This window comes from Podarcis tiliguerta (assembly GCF_965153285.1).
Source record: "Podarcis tiliguerta genome assembly, chromosome: 5".
NCBI classification, from domain to species: Eukaryota; Metazoa; Chordata; class Lepidosauria; order Squamata; family Lacertidae; genus Podarcis; species Podarcis tiliguerta.
This window is the reverse complement of record NC_139538.1, coordinates 36,522,305-36,534,573: the sequence shown is the minus strand read 5'-3', so window position 1 is coordinate 36,534,573 and position 12,269 is coordinate 36,522,305. Positions and strand designations below refer to the sequence as shown.

At 47.2% G+C, this 12,269-nt stretch overlaps 1 long non-coding RNA gene across 2 annotated transcripts; it reads left to right on the top strand.

Annotated features, from left to right (window-relative positions):
- Positions 1-647: 647 nt before the first annotated feature.
- Positions 648-8,184, top strand: LOC310678893. 2 transcript variants are annotated; one of them, XR_014512003.1, is made up of 3 exons: positions 648-753; positions 3,201-3,404; positions 7,800-8,184. It is a non-coding gene; the product is annotated as an uncharacterized lncRNA (long non-coding RNA). The 2 variants fall into 2 exon arrangements; XR_014512004.1 differs by having other exon boundaries at positions 7,762-8,184.
- Positions 8,185-12,269: the final 4,085 nt, after the last annotated feature.

Below are 12,269 nucleotides of genomic sequence, written 5' to 3'. Positions count from 1 at the left end.
CTTTCCCCACATTAACCTGTTTTTAGTTTTAAAAAGATAAAAAATCATATATAAATACATATATAAATAAACATAGTTTTCCACAAAATACTTCAAATGGATAGTTTACCTCAGTGTATGAACTTCTAGACGTATTTTATCCTAGAAGAATGCCCCTGTGAGAAAATCTCCCTTACATTCTTTAAATCCCTTCACAGAACTCTACTTTTCCATGAAGCCTTTGGAATAGACCCTTTCAACTCAGCACCGAACCCTTATACATCCAAGCCAAGGGATCTGCACCCATGCTTCCCCAGGTTTATTTCAGCCTTAATTTCCACCCCCCTTCTTTTGTTGTTTTTGTGGGATGACCAACAGTTTCACCAACCTCTCATTCTAAGTAAACTTCTCATGCTAAGTAAATAGATGGAACGCCACAAGTCATCATAATTAGTGCTTCTTTTGGTTAAAAAAAGAGGGGGTGCTTTATCAACTTGTATATTGATAAAAGTGTTGCAGGTGCCAGCACAAAATGGCTGCCATTGGCAGCAAAGGGGGGGGGGGAGCCTGTGCTCTGTATCAGTGAATACTGACCCCAAGAAGGTTTGATTATCATCTTTATTATGACATACCATCATTGTTCCTATGGGCCATTATGTTCCAGAAGACTGATGGACTGCTGAGAGCAGACAAGCCATCCATGGAAGCAACAGCAAGACATTTTTTCTTAATGAAGAAAAAGAAAAGCCCTTGGCCATCTTGTCTTTATTAAAGGTAAGATTCTACTCCTCCTTGCGGTCAGGCACCAAACGTTGTCTACTTTTGCCATCATACAGTTGTGCTTTGTTTGCACAACAGAATTTGACAGCAATCGCAACAGAATTTGACAGCTCAGCAGGTGTAACTCAATGATGGGATCATGATATTGGATAGGAAATATTTATTTATACATTTATATCCCATCCTTCCTCTAAGGAGCTCAAAGTGGTGTACATCGTTTTCTACTACTCCCCATTTTTATCCTCACAACAACCCTGTGAGTGAGGATAGGCAGAGAGTGAGTGACTGGCCCACAATCACCTATTGAGTTTCACGACTGCCATGGGGACTTGAACCCTGGTCTTCTGGGTATTAGGCCAACGCTCTAAGCACATTATGTCACAATGGCTGTTATCTCATGAATAAGAAGAATGTGATGAATATCCTTCACCCATCAGGGAAACAAGGGGGCAAGGGGGTTCTGATTTGCCGATGAAACAAAGCAATTAAAACTTTGTTTCAAGAGAAAGGTAGGTTTCCCTTCCTATTCTTGGCTGGGATTCTTTCTTTGCTGGCCAAAGATACTGGAAACTCATTGGTTTGTAAAAGGGAATCTAGTCTTTTACAGCTTTCACAGACTTGGGGGGGGGGGGAGCTTTGACAGATATGGCTTCCTAAGCACCAGTGAATGCTTTGAATATTTTTAATGCCCACAGTTAAAGGTACCATGGAAGCATGCCATAATTAATAGCAGTATCATATAAGCCATGCTTCGCCCAGCACCGCAGGAACCAGATTTCTCAATGCCCGAATAGGTCACTTCAGTGTTTCACCCACTGAATTAATGCTGAGCAATTATACCAAGCATTAAAAGATTCTCGCAGTGTTTGCAGCACATATTTAGAAAGCAGCTGTAACCTTTAGCCCAGTGGAGTACTTCTTTCTTTTCGGTATTGCACTCCAACAAAAAGATAAAGGGAAATGGAGAGAACATCTAAAGACATGAAGGTCAAGACTATAAAAATAATTGTATAAATTAAATGTTTCCCATGAGAGTTTGAATGTTTCCCATGAGTGACGTTTTCATGACATTTTGAAACAGTCCGAGGTTTGCTGCAAATGAGTGATACAATAGAAATATAATAAATGCCATTGTAGGACCATGATAACTGATTAATACAAAATGTAAGAGGCAATTTTTATTCTTGAGAAATTAGAGTGGCATTTGCCCACCAATCCATAAAGGAAAAAATGACCGATTCTGAGGTAAAGGCCACCTCAGATACCGTTTCAGCTGGATTTCTCCCTAAGTTCCACCAGCTGCCTTGCAAGAAGCATCCTGGTAGAGAGGGGAACCTGGGTGCAGACCACCTCAGCTGGACCTCTCCCCTACAGTGCCATCTACCTCAACTGTCTTATGGAGAGGATTCCAGGAAAGAGAGAGCATGAGGGGCAAAAACCATCTCAGGAGCTCCTCCAGCTGGACTTTTATATCATTTATATCAAAGGGCTATGTACCACTACTTGCCCTATGCAGTGGCGTAGCGTGGGGGGTGCAGGGGGGCCCGGCCGCACCAGGCGCAACATCTGGGGGTTAGGGTTAGGGGGCGCAAATCCACAGGTTAGGGGGCGCAAATTACTTGCCTTGCCCCGGGTGCTGACAACCCACACTACGCCACTGGCCCTATGGGGAGGACTGCAGGAGAGAGGGAGGCCATAAACACTTCAGAGCCTGATCCAGCTCTGGACTTTCCTGCTGGACTTTCCCCTATGCACCACAGAGCCATTCTACCAGCCAGAGGTTGGCAGGGATTCTGATTGGCTTTTTACATGCTGATGTTGCTTATTGTGTTTTTTTTAAACTATAATTTCATGCTACTTGCAAACCATCATGGAAGGATTTGCATCTTAAAAAGTAGGATATAAATAATTGCAATAAGTAAATACTTTCGATGATCAAACAACCTGCCAGAAGTTGTCTCATGTTGATCAGAGTTAGAATGGTAGCTCAAGCTCCACAAATCTGGGAAATTAGAAGCTGAGGCTGTTAGCTTAATATATATGCCCCATGATCAGTAATGACATTGTACAAGGGCACAAATTGTACTAACGTACAACTCTCTCTCTCTACTTCTCAATGCACCCACATTTTTCCTTTGTCTGTCGGGCCAATTTCCAGATGGGGAGAATTATGGACGAGATTCAGCTAACTGGTCCCATTAGAAGAAGCCTGTTCAAGGGCTTCCAGTAATGCAATGGGTCTTCCTCCCTCTTGTCCCACTAAATTGGCTCTGGGGGTGGGGGGCTTAGAGAACCCCCTAGAACAGCACACAGGGGAAGAAGAGGGGAGATCATTCAGCTGTTATAAACAAAGCATTTCCTCCCTGGGTGTCTGGGAAAAGCAAATATGATCCATGTTCTCTTGGTACTGTGTTGTCTTATGAAACATCTGTGCCCTACAGTATCGCTGGTGACTCCTGTGAGATGATCTATACTTTCATCAGTAGCTGGCAGGATGAGTAAACAGTGGGATGACCCTCTTTTAGCCAACCTGATTGTCATGAACTGGCAGGGCAATGGGGAGGTGGAAGATGATCCCAGCAAGACACATTTGGAGACATCGTCAAGTAGGTTGTGTAAGCCGCATTCCAACTTATTAGCAACAGGTAACTTTTTAAATAAATTGTAGAATTATAATCGTAGACACCCCCCACTTTCTGCTACTTAACTAAAGGGGTACTCCCATATCCCTTTATGTGACCACAGAGTTCAGTTTTCATGCCACATATAGTTCCTCTGATTCCTTCCAACAAAGTAAATGTTTCAGGATTGAAGTTTGTGTGTTTGCCATGGACCTCCCCTGATAAAATTAAGATGAAAGGTGGGGGAGAAAATTAAAGGCAGCTATCTAAATCTGCTTCAATGGGGTCTAAACGCAAAGATAAAAATCCAATTGTCTGATTCCTTTTAATGAAAACTACAGCTTGTGAACTGAGAAGCCTTGAAATGGCTCCCCACAGAGGTAGTTATGAGCCAAGAATAACTAACTTACCACAGGAACTCATTTTCTCTCATTAGCTTTAAATTTGATTCAGCATTAACACAGAAGTAAACTGACCCCAAATTATTATCTCATTAATAGGAAGAAAACTTTGTTTTGAATCAGTTTGGTTATACTGTGGGTCACATGTAAAACGAAACCATGGTTTGGCATTCCCTCAACAAGATCTGAGCTTCCTCCTCTTCCCTCAGCCCCTCACATATTCTGGGTGAGGGTCAGCCTCAGAGGCGAGGGGCATGTGGACTGAATAATAGAAGCTGTTAACCCAAGATGTGCACTGTTTCTTTCAATCTGTTTCTTTGGGAAATGAGTGCATTAACACTTCGAATACTGGAATGTAAGGAGAAACCTTCTGTTCATTCTAGGTAGGGCACACTCCAAAGCAGGGATGGACTGAACAATTCTGTCCCATATTTCACCCATACTAGTGATCAACTTTTTTATTTTTTAAATTTATTGGTTACTTTTTTGCAGTGATTCAAAGTGACTTAGAATATTTTGGGCATATGTGGTGGGGATGTAACTATGTGCACAAGTTCCAGAAGAAGGCTGTAATGGATATTGTTATTATTGTTGGAAAACAGGTCATGTTGGGCACTAAGTTACCGTATTTTTCGCCCCATAAGACGCACTTTTTCCCCTCCAAAAATGACGGGGAAATCTGGGTGCGTCCTATGGGGCGAATGCAGGCTTTCGCTGAAGCGTGGAGAGCGAGAGGGGTAGGTGCGCACCGACCCCTCTCGCTCTCCAGGCTTCAGGAACGCATCTGCAGCCTAGGCAGCTCTGCGGGAGGACCCGCAGGGATGTCTAGGCTGCGGATAGCAGCCTGCTTCCCCGAGCGTCGGGCGCCCTGAAAGCAGAGCGCCCGGCGCTTGGGGAACGCATCTGCAGCCTAGGCAGCCCTGCGGGAGGACCTGCAGGGCTGTCTAGGCTGCGGATAGCAGCCTGCTTCCCCGAGCGTCGGGCGCCCTGAAAGCAGAGCGCCCGGCGCTTGGGGAACGCATCTGCAGCCTAGGCAGCCCTGCGGGAGGACCTGCAGGGCTGTCTAGGCTGCGGATAGCAGCCTGCTTCCCCAGCGTCGGGCGCCCTGAAAGCAGAGCGCCCGGCGCTTGGGGAACGCATCTGCAGCCTAGGCAGCTCTGCGGGAGGACCCGCAGGGATGTCTAGGCTACGGATAGCAGCCTGCTTCCCCAGCGTCGGGCGCCCTGAAAGCAGAGCGCCCGGCGCTTGGGGAACGCATCTGCAGCCTAGGCAGCTCTGCGGGAGGACCCGCAGGGATGTCTAGGCTACGGATAGCAGCCTGCTTCCCCAGCGTCGGGCGCCCTGAAAGCAGAGCGCCCGGCGCTTGGGGAACGCATCTGCAGCCTAGGCAGCCCTGCGGGAGGACCTGCAGGGCTGTCTAGGCTGCGGATAGCAGCCTGCTTCCCCGAGCGTCGGGCGCCCTGAAAGCAGAGCGCCCGGCGCTTGGGGAACGCATCTGCAGCCTAGGCAGCCCTGCGGGAGGACCTGCAGGGCTGTCTAGGCTGCGGATAGCAGCCTGCTTCCCCAGCGTCGGGCGCCCTGAAAGCAGAGCGCCCGGCGCTTGGGGAACGCATCTGCAGCCTAGGCAGCTCTGCGGGAGGACCCGCAGGGATGTCTAGGCTACGGATAGCAGCCTGCTTCCCCAGCGTCGGGCGCCCTGAAAGCAGAGCGCCCGGCGCTTGGGGAACGCATCTGCAGCCTAGGCAGCTCTGCGGGAGGACCCGCAGGGATGTCTAGGCTACGGATAGCAGCCTGCTTCCCCAGCGTCGGGCGCCCTGAAAGCAGAGCGCCCGGCGCTTGGGGAACGCATCTGCAGCCTAGGCAGCCCTGCGGGAGGACCTGCAGGGCTGTCTAGGCTGCGGATAGCAGCCTGCTTCCCCAGCGTCGGGCGCCCTGAAAGCAGAGCGCCCGGCGCTTGGCGAACGCATCTGCAGCCTAGGCAGCTCTGCGGGAGGACCCGCAGGGATGTCTAGGCTACGGATAGCAGCCTGCTTCCCCAGCGTCGGGCGCCCTGAAAGCAGAGCGCCCGGCGCTTGGGGAACGCATCTGCAGCCTAGGCAGCTCTGCGGGAGGACCTGCAGGGCTGTCTAGGCTGCGGATAGCAGCCTGCTTCCCCAGCGTCGGGCGCCCTGAAAGCAGAGCGCCCGGCGCTTGGGGAACGCATCTGCAGCCTAGGCAGCTCTGCGGGAGGACCTGCAGGGCTGTCTAGGCTGCGGATAGCAGCCTGCTTCCCCAGCGTCGGGCGCCCTGAAAGCAGAGCGCCCGGCGCTTGGGGAACGCATCTGCAGCCTAGGCAGCCCTGCGGGAGGACCTGCAGGGCTGTCTAGGCTGCGGATAGCAGCCTGCTTCCCCAGCGTCGGGCGCCCTGAAAGCAGAGCGCCCGGCGCTTGGGGAACGCATCTGCAGCCTAGGCAGCTCTGCGGGAGGACCCGCAGGGATGTCTAGGCTACGGATAGCAGCCTGCTTCCCCAGCGTCGGGCGCCCTGAAAGCAGAGCGCCCGGCGCTTGGGGAACGCATCTGCAGCCTAGGCAGCCCTGCGGGAGGACCTGCAGGGCTGTCTAGGCTGCGGATAGCAGCCTGCTTCCCCAGCGTCGGGCGCCCTGAAAGCAGAGCGCCCGGCGCTTGGGGAACGCATCTGCAGCCTAGGCAGCTCTGCGGGAGGACCCGCAGGGATGTCTAGGCTACGGATAGCAGCCTGCTTCCCCAGCGTCGGGCGCCCTGAAAGCAGAGCGCCCGGCGCTTGGGGAACGCATCTGCAGCCTAGGCAGCCCTGCGGGAGGACCTGCAGGGCTGTCTAGGCTGCGGATAGCAGCCTGCTTCCCCAGCGTCGGGCGCCCTGAAAGCAGAGCGCCCGGCGCTTGGGGAACGCATCTGCAGCCTAGGCAGCTCTGCGGGAGGACCCGCAGGGATGTCTAGGCTACGGATAGCAGCCTGCTTCCCCAGCGTCGGGCGCCCTGAAAGCAGAGCGCCCGGCGCTTGGGGAACGCATCTGCAGCCTAGGCAGCTCTGCGGGAGGACCTGCAGGGCTGTCTAGGCTGCGGATAGCAGCCTGCTTCCCCAGCGTCGGGCGCCCTGAAAGCAGAGCGCCCGGCGCTTGGGGAACGCATCTGCAGTAGTTTATACAACATTTGATTCAGAATTTTTTTACTTGTTTTTCTCCTCTAAAAACTACTGTAGGTGCGTTTTTAAAAGCTCGGGCTTCCCCGCCCCAGCCCTGCGGCTGCGGGGGGGAATAAAATTTTTTTCCTTTATTTCCCCCCCAAAAAACTAGGTGCGTCCTATGGGCCGGTGCGTCCTATAGGGCGAAAAATACGGTATGTCTCTTACCCATTTTACTATTTTTTTACATATTTATGTTCTCCTTTATTATTCAGCCTGAGCCTCTGAGATCAGAAATGAAGCCTCAATCCTATACACACTTACCTGGGAGTAAGTCCCATTCCACACTAAAGACACCATTTCAAAAAGACATGTTATTTATTCCATACTCAAAGATGTTCAGTTTGACATAAGGGATGAACCAGTGAATGTGTCTGCAATAATTCTATATGGAAAATAACTCCTAGCTTTACCTCTGGAAATTCTCCCATAAGGAAGGCTGAATGATTCCTTTTAACTGGCTTCTTATTCTTCACATCTTATCTGAGAGCTAATCAAGAAAACAGATTCACAGCCAAGGGGCCCCTGATATAGGGGACTCTCCCTATCTTTGTGTTATTTATAACACATTTTTTGTGTGAAAACAAGACAGGCTTTCATTTAAAATAAAGAAGAATCTCTTTGACTAAGTGCCAATTCATCAATGCATTAGAAACAGAACATTAATCTGCTCCTCCCGTCCCTGCCATAATTGTAACATTTTCCTTTTAATGAGGTGGAGCAGGCGAATGGGAAGGTAATTGTGCCAATACTGATGGAAGGTTTCTTTTATAATTTTCAGACTAATGATGACATGCAAGTCGTATTGTTTCTTTGCAGCAAGGGGCCTTTCTCCACAAAGAGATGGATTAGCAACACAGGAGAGGCACAGAGCCTACCCAGAAAATGGTACTCCCCTTTCGGACCGGCACGCTTCTTTCTTGCACTCATGGCCAGATAATGAGGACTCATCTATTAGCAATATGAATGGGCTGGGCTTGCAGGCCAGATGAATGGAAAGGCAATGGGTTGGAGAAAGACGCAGAGGAAAAACTAGATTGATGCAAGCTGGCCAGCCTCAGTCTGCCATCCATATGCCACCCAATGGAATGGCTTTGAAGCTAATGGACAAGCCTGTCTTGTCCCTGTTCTACAGAAGGCCTTGTAGATGGAAAAGGAGGTTTACCGGCAGCTGATTAAAGATGATGTTCTGTTTGCCATTATATTGACAATTTCAGAGGCATTGTACAGCTATACTGAAGAATCTTTCCCATCTGCTGCTGTTCCTGGGCAAGGGCAAAATAGAAATGGGATAGCAGCTCAGGGCTGTGGCTTTGGGGACTTTTTCTGCTGGGGTTCAGATATTGCAATTTAAAATGCATGTGTATCATATTGAGTATGAAGGGGGGGGGGTGTTGGTGCTGCTGCTGCTGCTGCTGCTTTCCCTTTGAAACAAAGCCAAGGAGGGAGTCTGATCCGATCAAGGTTAATATTTGCATTTAAGGGGACAAGTTGTGGGAAATGCAGGGATAGTGGCCCCCAGATTTGCCAGCTCTGCTTAGCCTCTTCGATGGGTGCCCCACTTCCCACAATGGCTGTCCATGGAGGACTAGGTGATGACGTTGTGTTTACATGGCCTTTCTAGCCTCCCAAAGGAATGCAGAGTAAAACAGTAAACCTGAAATTCATACACAGACGCTTAAGTTCAGGAGTTTCTCACCACTAAGCATGGATGGGCAGGAGGTGGTTTAGGATAGGTCCTGGGATGATTCATAGTAGATCAGCAAGGATCTTGTACTCCTATTAGTTTAACAATAGCAACAAGTTGGGCTTTTGAGTATTTCCTGTTGAATGCCCAAGAGAACACATCAAGGCTTTTTCAAAAGGCTTGGCTGAAGTGTGGCTTTCCCCCTTCCTTGCTACTCCCTTTCTCATGCTTCACCCCCCCCCCCCGCCCAAAAAAATACCTTACTTTGGGAAAGGAGGCAGGAGAGGGCTCCATCTCGTGTCTGCATAGGTGAGCTGCCTGTTCTTCCACCTTTCTCCTTCTCCAAAATAGATTTTTGGAAACTTGGAAGTATTAGGGTGGACAAATCTGTCCATTTTGGTTCCTCTCAATTTCTCATGTTTTCAGTCTTATGTTCAATTATCTGCATTTCTACAGCAGTTGGTGAGTTTTCATTTGAAAAAATCCCTCTTGAAAATTCACCAGCACTTTAATGATTTCTACTTAAATAAATGTTTTTCTGTGCAATTTCCCATTTTCCCAAATAAATTTTCCACAATATTATACATTTTTGTATGTTATTTTCACGAACACGTTCATTTTTATGCACATTTTGCCCTACTATATGCAGTTTTGTTCACATTACTGAATTTGAACTCATGCTGCTTTGAAAAGTCTGGATTACATAGGAACTGAATTTCCCCTTATCTCAACTCAGAAGTAAACCTCACTGAGTTCAAAAACACTTACTCCCAGGTCAATTTTCATGGGATTGCAGCTTTGGTATATTAGATAATTTCTGATGACACCAGTGTTATTCAAGAAACACAGGGGTCTACGTTACTCAATGGCCAAGGAAGGGATTGTTTCAGACAGCAAGGAGTTTGGCTGTAATAATTTATAGTAGAAGGAGCTAATCTGGACACTTGTGGTTCCCTTCCAACTCTACAATTTGGACATTCTATGAATTTAGGGGCAAAGAAAAATGGCAGTTAACTAAAAGACCAAGATTAGTATTCAGTCAGTGGGGGGGGGGGGGCATTGTAATTGTAGGAATATCAAACAATGCAAACATTGTGGGTCCCTTGCAAGGAAGCATGATGGTACAGCTCTGTGCAAACAGTGTTTCACAAACAACGTGGTAACCAGTCCTTTTCACCCATAAAACGTAATGCCAATAAAGCTGCTAAAATCATAACACTGGAATATGCTCTGCCATTATTTTACCAAAAGTGTTATGAGAAATAATGTTGGACAATAAAGCAGCTAAATAGGAATCCCTTAAGCTTTTTAATGGCCCTTTTCAACAGCAGTTTGAGGAGGAGGGCTAAGCATTGCCGTGGGTGATTAATATCTTAAAATGTAGTCGCATAAGGGAGAGCAAAGCACACATCTCAATATGTGGAACTGAAAGGGCTGTGAAATAAATTGCAAACAGCAATGCATTGGGGAATGAGAAGCAAAGACCACGTTGAAATGGATCAATAGAACATGCAGTCATTTGCAAAAATTAGCAGCAGATGGTAGTTGAAAATGTTTTCTAAGAATAAAAGGGAGAGAATGGATCCACAGGCAGAAGCAAACTAAACCCTGCACTTCAGAAGATGGGCAGGGAGTGGGAATATAAATTGTTATGCTGACTCACAGTAAGGCTGCATTCAGACTTGAGGTTTATTGAATTAGAAATTGGGAGAGAAGGGCTAGCCTTATGACCAAGAAAACTAATGTTCCTTTTTAACACTGCAGTCCCTCTTGTAAATGAAGCTGTGGCTTTTTAATCAATGTATCATCATGTCATGCTGAATTTTAAATGGTGGGAAAGAACAGTGTGCTGGGACACCACTCCAAATTTCTGATCTGTCTATCTCAAGACAGACAATGGCAACACTGCCCAACAGATAAGGTGAGCAGGAATGGGGAATGTTACACAACAGAAGGCAGGCAATGCTAGATTTACACTTGCTCTTTCATTAGGAAGACACCTGAGATTTGACAGTCAAGCTATGATTATTCAGGGCCAGGAGGTGGAAGGAGCTGACTTTCAATTCAGACTTCTTTCAAGTCACCTATGTGATAACCATAACCAAAGAAAATCAACACAGAGTCATCAAAGAAAGAACCAGGAGAAAAGAAAGTACAGACCCCTCAGTACAGAACACAGCTGGAAAAATCTACACTGGTTTTGGAGAACCGTGTATTGATCAAACACTGAAGCAAAATAAATACACAGGGCAGTTATGCCAAATCACTGGATTCCACATGCAACTTTGCAGATTTGTTTGTAAAGCAAAACCCTCAAATCAGCCCTACCAGGATCTATTTGCCTAGGGTCAAGTAACCACTATCTGACCATGAGAGTGAAATGCCTTTACTCCCCTTCCCACCAATAACATCAGAGCAAAGAATTGAATTAACATAGATTTTCTGCCTAGAATGGTACATTTTCACGACAGTTATACAAGGCTGTTTAAAATGTTCAGCAAGGACTAAAATGTAATTTAAGCATTATCATTCAAAGATCCATGTAGATGGGAGACCAGAGTATTTACATATAACGTGATGACTGGAAAGGCAAATAGTACTCAGAGAAAAGACTCAATCTTTGGATGCCACGCTCCTTGATTTGTTTTACCTTTAGCTTTTTTAAAAGCTAAATCCTATGAGGATTGGCCCACAAATAAATAAGTCCTCAGAGGAAGAGAATGATCCTATTCCTGAGCTCGGTACCAACAAGATTCACAGGGAGGCATCACATATGACACCTGCCCTTGCTGGAGGAGGCTGCAAGTTCAGGAGAACCAACACACCTAGAGTGGTGAGAAACTCCAGCTCCAGATAAAGATGGTGCAGCTTCTCTAGATTCACAGGATAACTTCAGAAGCAGGGAGCCCTTTCTAAATACATGTAAACTCCCTACATGGTTAGAAGCCTTGTCTTCTAGTGTTCTAAATCATATAGAGGAGTATTCATGGATATAAAATTGGGATATAAAAGGCTTCCTGCTTCAGAGGTTATCCCACAAGATGGGAAGAGCTGGGAGGAACCACATGACCTCAGGGGCCAGGCTATAAAAGTGCCGCTGCCCTGTCCCTATGCTGTTTCTTTGCATGAGAAATGCATGAAGAGGGGTTGAACGTTCGACATTTCTCTGCTGTCCACTGCGAAGGGTTCTTTCATAGTTAGCTGATGATCCCTGATTTTATTTTATTTTTCTGAGGGGTTTTTTTTTTTATCATACATATGTTGCTGTAAACTCCTTTTATATTTTTCATGAGCTTGCAATCGGCAACGATCTTTCTGGAATAAAAAATAAGGGAAAGGTAAATTCAAAATGTGGGAAGCAGAGAGGAAAGTAAGCTGCCAACTTAGAAGCCTGGGCACAAGGCTGGACCTTCACTTTGTCAGTGCTGGAAGGTGGATGGCAGTGGTTGTGAAGTTTGCTCCCTGTGTTTTCTGCCTGGATTTCTCTCCCAATGTACCTTTAAAATCATTCCTTAGATGATCCTCACCGCTTTTGCTTTGATTGCTGCACTCTTGATCAGGAGCAGATCTGATGCTGACTTTCGGGAGGCCCAGCAAAGGCT